We start from the raw sequence: 7,721 nt of genomic DNA, 5'->3' as shown, positions 1-7,721 counted from the left end.
GAATTCCCCCCCCCGGGGCCTGGCAGCAGCTGGTGAGTGGGGGGCTTTTTTTTTTCTTTTCTCTAAAGAACTGAAACATTGGGACTGGGAGAATGGGCAGGGGATGGGAGCTTATGGCAGAGCTTGGGGCAGTGGGGATCACCCCCCCGACCTGGCAGCAGCTGGGAGTACCGGGCTTTTTATTTTAAGAGCTCGGAGGCTGGGGCTAGGCGGGAAATCCATTGACGGGGCGGGGAATGGGGCCTGTAGAGATTCAGCCAATTAGGCAGCGGACGAATCTCCAAATCAGATTCAGCCAAATTGGTTCAGGTCAGTGATTTGAATCACCAGATCGAATCACTGTCCCCTGAATCGGCCGAATCCAAGTCCGAAGCGAATACTAGTCGCTTCACACAGGACAATTGGTTACCCCTGACTTATACTATATGAAGCGTTTAACACATATATACAGCACAATGGGGACTCTGCTTGGTTGGTTTCTAGCAACTAATGCAACATGCATGCTTATTAATGAATGAAGCTGAGTGGGGATGAGCTGTCTGACTGCTATTTAAGAGTAGTAAATACATGCTCATTAGCAACAAGCAACTAGCTGCAGGTATAGTTGTACAAAAGGTATCTTTGGTTGCTGTGCATAGAGAAGCGATGTCCATATTTCTACAGTAGAAGCCTGTAATCTCTACACCTTATGTAATAACAAGCCAGATCTGATCTGGTATCCAACTCTTTTTCTCCAATTCCACTCTAGGTTTCCACTCCCCATCTCAGGGAGATGAGGCAAGGAGTCCTAACTTTTTTTTCTGGTATAACCTTGGGCAAGTCACTCTTCTATTTCTATTCCATAATTTCCCTACCTGTTAAATAGTTTCAGGAATTCTTTTCACAACCATAGTTTTCTGAAACTGAATTTAGCTAATTTTTGTAAAGGGTTGTGAGTTCTTCAGTGAAAGCTCTCTTAAAAAAAAAAAATCTAAGCTTTATAATAATTTTAGATGGTATTCATAGATTCATAGATTATAGAATGGATCATTGTGCCTGACCCCCTGCCCCTGGCAGGAAAGAGGACTGAGGGGAAGCCAGCCAGGTGATTGTCAAGCCTCCTCTTAAAGACCTCCAAGTTAGGTGACAGTACCACCTCTCTTGGAAGCCCATTCCAGACTCTGACCACCCTTATTGTAAAAAATTTCTTCCTAATGTCTATCCTAAATGTACTTTCCACTAGTTTGAACCCATTATTCCTAGTTACTCCCTGAGGCACTCTGGTAAACAGCGGATCCCCAATTCCCTGCTGTCCTCCCCTGATAAATTTATAGGCAGCCACAAGGTCACCCCTCAGCCATCTTTTGTATAGGCTGAAGAGATCCAGATCTCTCAACCTCTCCTCATGGAGACCACTAATCATGTGGGTGGCCCTCCTCTGAATCCTTTCCAGATCCTCCATGTCCCTCTTGAAGTGTGGTGCTTGAAACTGGACACAGTAGTCCAACTCTGGCCTGACTAGTGTTGCATAGAGGGGGAGCATCACTTCCCTTGATCTGTTGGTCATGCATCTGCTAATACATGATAAGGTGCAGTTGGCTTTGTTGATGGCCTCATTTCACTGCTGGTTCATGTTCATCTTGGAGTCAACTATGATCTCTCTCAGCCTCTGAGCTGCTGAGGAGGACATCCCCTAACCTGTAGGTGTGCTGGGGATTTCCTCCTTCCTAGGTGGAGTACCTTACATTTATCTTTGTTGAATTGCATCCTATTATGTTCCACCCATTATTTATATTACGTTCTGCCCATTATAGTATTATTTCTATGCCTAGTTATTTTTATATTATAAAAGATCTCTAAAGCAGAGCAGTAGTTTTATGTACTATGTCAGAATGTATTCTTGTCCATATTTATATCTTTAAATTTGATTTCCTCATGCAGCAGGAAGACATTTTTAGCCAGGTATTTCTAGGGGATTATTGCACCTCTTAGGTGGTAAAGTAATCTGGCCTTCAGCTTCATACTTTATAACAACACCTGAAGAGTACCATAATCGCTCATTCACCACTGCCTGTTGTGTCTTGTTGCTTAAATACAGTGTGTGGATTTAAAAGAAGTGAGAAAACAAAAACAGAGCATAGTTTGGTCCAAACACATAATGCAGTTTGCTAGCTGAAATAAATTCAGTGCAGTCAGATGAATGCACTTGAAAGGCAGCAGGAAGGAATGCATATGGTTTTGGCAGGTAGGAAAGTAAATGAATGTAACAATCCACCAACTCATTCTCTCATCTAAATAAGTATGAACATATGGTGAGGCATTTGGCAATCCTTGGACACTTGCATACTTCAAAAGTGGGAAGGGGCCTCATTCACTGAACCACTAGAGGCTAGGTGTAAATGTTCTTATGTCAGCCCCATTGCTTGAACATTTTGTTATTTTTAAAGAGGAGGATAACATGTGATTAGTTTTGAGGTTTTATTTAAGTGGCATTGACTGCATTTTGGATCACATGACTTGCTTTTTAAAATGAGTTTTGACTTTAGGGCTTTACTAATCCTTACAGGTTTTTACAGTGCTGTGGATTTTCAAGGATTCAGAATTTGAAAATGTATCATAGTTTCAGGACAGTAAATGGCTTGTACAAAAGTAGCTATCTTTTAGGGCTGTGTGAAGCTTTGGACAGAGCTTCAGATCTGGAGAAGCTTTGGATGCTTCGGGGTCCGAAGCAGCACATCCCAGTTGAAGCGCTGCCTCGTTCGGCTTCCTGAAGCACTTTGGAGCTTCCAAAATGCTTTGGAGCTGCCTCGGAGATCTGGCCATAGGGTATGATGGGGAAACAATAAAATATCTATAACTTTGTTGTTTTCTGTCTGATTTGGATGAAATTTTCGGGGGTGGTAGACTATGCAGAGGGAACCCTGCCAAGTTTCAAGAAAATTGGTGCAGGGGTTTGGGGGGAACAGCACCCCAAATTCTTGAAAGCAAAGATCCTGTCACGTCTATGTGTTACAACACGGGGGGTGGGGGGTCAAAACTGCAGGGCTGGTAGCTCTTACTGAGGCCACAAAGTCTGCCAAGTTTCAAGAAGATCAGTGCAGGGGTTTTGGGGGGAACTGCACCTCACATTGCGGACAAGCAAAACTCGTGCCATGGGTGCTTGTGGGACTTACTGTCTGTCTTGGGGCGGGGAGGGGAGACACTGCTACAGGCCTGGCTGGTAAGCTACTGTGTTACCAGTTACCAATCATTCAGTCATGATTCACCCAGGGAACAGGGATTTAGGGACCAGCTCAATACACAGGACCTAGCTACTACATAACGGCTTAACGAGCATCAATTAGCACCTACAAAACCAGGCTGAGGAGAGGAAAGAGTCAATATAGACAATCAGCCGCCCCAAGACAGACACAGTCTTGGCACAAGTTTTGTCTGTTAGCAGCTAGGGGTGCAGGGCCCCAGAGCCCCTCTGCACCAATCTCCTCAATAGCTGGCAGGCATCATGGCCACAGCTGGGGCTACCATCCCTGCAGCTGTCACCCTGCTGTGCCTTAACACACACACGGTCACCCGTGGCACATGTTTTGCTTGTCTGCAGCTTGAGGTGCAGTTCCCCCCAAACCCCTGCACCGATCTTCTTGAAACTTGGCAGGCTTTGTGGCCTCAGTAAGAGCTACCTGCCACGAAGTTTGCACCCCCCTGTGGTGTCACACACGGCCATGACATGAGTTTGGCTTTCAAGAATTTGGGGTACAGTTCCCCCCAAGCAGCTTCAGCCAGGTCGAGGCAGAAACCCGGTCCGGAGCTCCGGATTGGATCACTGACAGCTGAAGTGGCCGGATCCAAAGCTGGATCAGATCACTGCCGACTCGCACTGGTCTACTATCTTTGACAGCATGGCCCAGGTTATTAGGCCACTTGTGAATAGGAACCCTCGCCCCTTGAACTGTTAAGGATACCCAAACCTCAGACCAGATTTGCCAGGGTTCATAAACCCTTTCCAAATCCAAGCCAAGTTTTGAGTACACTTGAGACCATCCATGTTTTCAGATGAAACAGAAAAACATGCTAAAATCTGTCATTTGAAAGAAAGCCAGGCCAAACTTAGTAGATTCAGGCTTGCTTGATGCTTCTTGAGTTACTTCAGAACTCACTGTCTGAGTGCAAACCAGATCAGGTCAAAACCTCCAAGTTGGTGACATTGCAAAGGCCCACCCAAAAAGCTATAATTACATAGAGGCATGCAGCACTGACGTCTACAGTTCCTGCTATGGCCCTTTGTGTTGGGGGCAAGACAGCTGCACAAAACTTGCTGCCAGACAAGAAAACCTTCATTAAGGAGAAGTGTTACTCTTAAATAGAGAAGGCATTGATTGGCTATTACCTCAGTTCCATTGGAAGGGAAGTTGGTTACTCCAAACATCTAGAGGAAATTTTACTAGACCTAAATCCTGACTCCCCCAAAGGGGACTGATGTTGGTCAGTGCATTTTCTCAAAAGTTTGGGCTTAAGCCCTGAGATTTCCTCAACTAGCACCATGAACCCTTGTAAATCTAAACCACTGAGGTTTGCACATTTTTGATCATGACCTCTAGTAGACTATGAAGCAGGGGTGGGCAAAATATGACTTCTCCAGCTTCTGGCCTGGTGACCCTGAGGCTGTTCCCCGCCTCCCTCCATCTGAGTGGAAAGTAAGATGAGATTGGATGGAGAGAGGTGGGATAAACCACTGCAAATCCACCCAGCAGCCAGGAGCTGCATGGTGCTGGCCAGGCCAGGCTGGAGCCAGAGTGGGAAGCTACAGGTGGGGGGAAGGAAAGCTGAAGCTGCAGGAAATGGCAGGTGGGGGAGTGGAGGGAAGCAGGGGTGCCAGGGAGGCGGGGTGCAGAAAGTGGCAGCAGTGTGGGAAGCAGCAGCAAGAGCTGGGGCAGGAGGGGGGGGAGGCTTCAGGAAGTGGCGGTGGTCCAGGGAACAGCAGAGAGAGTGACAGGGGCCATGGAAAGTGGCAGCAGCATGGAGAGTGGTGGGGGAGAAGCTCTGGCTGTGGGAAATGGTGGCAGGAGGGGGAGTGGCAGTGGAGGTGGCTTGGAAGCAGCGGCAGCAGTGGCAGGTGGGCCTGCAGGAGGGAAAGCAAGGAAACAGTGGGGGAGTGGTGGTGGTGGGTGGGGGGGTGCAGAGCCTGTGCCAGTGCTCTGGGGCTGCCAGGGACCCAGGGTGGGGTGGCAGGAGTGCAGAGCCTGGGTGCAGGGTCTTCCTGGCTGCATGGCACACGGCTCGCACCCAGTCCACAAGAAGCACATGCAATGGAACCGGAAGCCAGGCCCCGTCTCTCTCTCTCTCTGTCTCCCACCCCACCCCACCCACCATAACTCCACACCCGCCCACAGCCCAGACCCCAACTACATACCCCACACCCCACCCCACCCATCCACCATACAACACTCCACCACACACACAGACCCACTCCCCAACCACTCCCTACACATCCACCCTCTTACTGCCCACACACAATATACAGTAGGACTGTATTTTGAGCAATCACCTCTAGATACACTTTGCAAACATATAAATCAGTACAAAAAGATTTTAAACTAAAATTAAAATGAGTTATAGTAGATTTTTTTTATTTTTTGTATATGATTTGGGAGTTTTTTTGGTTTCAAGATTGCAGCACCCTCCTTCTCAAAAGGAATACTTCTGGGGCAAGGAGAGGGACTTCTGGTGGCAAAGGTTGGGGGGGCAGGATTTCCAGGCCCAATATGGCAACTGGGGCAGGGCACCTGTCAAGGGGTGGGGCTCCCCATGTGGCCCTCGACAGCTCACAAAAACGTGGTAAGCAGCCCTTCACCTGAAATAATTGCCCACCCCTGATCTAAAGGCTTCATTGTTTTCCAGTTTCTTTTCTATAGGGAACTTCCTAGCCACTGATAGCTCAGGCCAGCCCTTGATAATGTGAAATTTGAAGTAAAAATTGAGTGTAAAAAAGGCAAAATGAATCAGGACTTTTTAATCTAATACAAAATTCTACTTTCTCCCTCTCTGTTTTTCACCTTCCTGCAAAGCAGATTTTTTTCAGAGGTGACAAGTATAATAACAGAATATCTTCTACTGCTCCATTTTCCCCATTTCTCTTCCCTGGTGCACAATTTTGCATTAAATCCATGCCACGCACCAGGAAGGGAAGCATTGCTTTGCAACTGAAATAACAAAGACCTAGTTTCCATTTTGTATGGGGATTACAAAACATGAGCTGCAAAGATGTATAGAGAGCCAACTCCAGATCTAAAGGTCAGTCTCTTGCTCACTGAGGATGAATCAAAGTGTAAGAGAAGGGCACTCAGGAAACATCAGGAAGATAGTTCTCCATGTATTACACTGAATGTTATCTGGATGGTCTGAAGTAAAATTAACTGAATTTAGCAAACAGTTTAATTCTGGCAAGGCAAAGTTCTAAGCTGTTCACACAGGCTGCATACACAATTTCAAATAATCTGGGAGAATTCTCCCAGGTTTGTTCTCCTGGTAGAGAAATTTGCCCAGAGCTGTATTTACAGACATTTGAATGCTGAGACCCTGATGAGTGAAGACCTTGAAATGCTGACACTGTGTAGCAGGTGAGTTGTGGGGTGCAGAAGTCTGTATACACAAAATTCAATATATTCTGCAGACTCCCATAGGCTGCATATTGACAGATGACAGCAGAGCATAGAACAGCCCTGATTGGCTGACCCAGACTGCTCATGGTCACCCTGTGTTTCCCTGCAGCACAATATGGGGATTGTGAGGGGAACCTGTTCTGCTCCCTGCTAGATCAGTGGTGTCCAGTGGGCAATACACTGTCTCCCTGGTGGGAGGGAGGGTTGAACATTTATACTATCATCTGAGATGAGCCACAGGGTGTACAGGCATTCACTTTTCCATGAGAAACTCTCCTGTGAGTGATTTAATCCAGGTTATTCCCAGGTTATTTTTCTCTGGTGCAGCCATTTTTACTCTGGGATAAAAATCCCAAACATCTGTACATTCATGGTTTCTCCACATTCTGTGTGAAGTCAGTAAAAAAATAGAAACCACTTGAGAATGTGTGTTTGTAAAAATAGAATATTGTACTTTCATATCGTAAGGTGAGAATTTCCAAATATAGAAATAATTCTAATATTATAAAAGCCTTAGTCTGTCTGTCTGTCTTTCTGTCCATAATGCTTTATTCACACTCTGATTGGCTGATGGAAACAACCAATCAGAGTGCAAATACAGCATGCGGACAGGAGGTGGTGGTGCGGTGGAGTGCCTCCATGATGATGAGGATACAGGGGATGGAGAGGAGGTGGGGAGGCCAGCCCTGCCCTAATCCCTGGAGGCAGCAGCAACAGAGTGGACAGAACAGGGGGACAGGCCTTGTCTCCCCTCTTGCTCCTTGGAAGTGGCAGTGGCGGCATGGGGGGGAGCAGGGCCAAGACACTGCAGGGAGGGGAAGTCCAGCAGCACTGGCTTCGCCCCCTCTTCCCCGCCCCACTCCCTGCAGGAAGAGGGGGCCGAGGCCAGTGCTGCTGGCCTCGAGCCCCCTCTCTCCCATGCTTCCCAGGCAGGGGCAGTGGGCTCAGGCTGACACAGTGGTGGCAGGGGGGGAGGGAGGAGCATGCCCAAGGTGGGGGGAAAAGCCAGTTTGCAGTGAGGTGGGGAACAGCAGACCTGGGCCGATGCAGGGGAGGGGATGGCGGGGTGGGAGGAGCGGGCCTGGC

Source organism: Alligator sinensis, unplaced genomic scaffold, assembly GCF_000455745.1.
Source record: "Alligator sinensis unplaced genomic scaffold, ASM45574v1 scaffold1487_1, whole genome shotgun sequence".
Classification (NCBI taxonomy): domain Eukaryota; kingdom Metazoa; phylum Chordata; order Crocodylia; family Alligatoridae; genus Alligator; species Alligator sinensis.
This window is presented reverse-complemented; position numbering follows the sequence as displayed.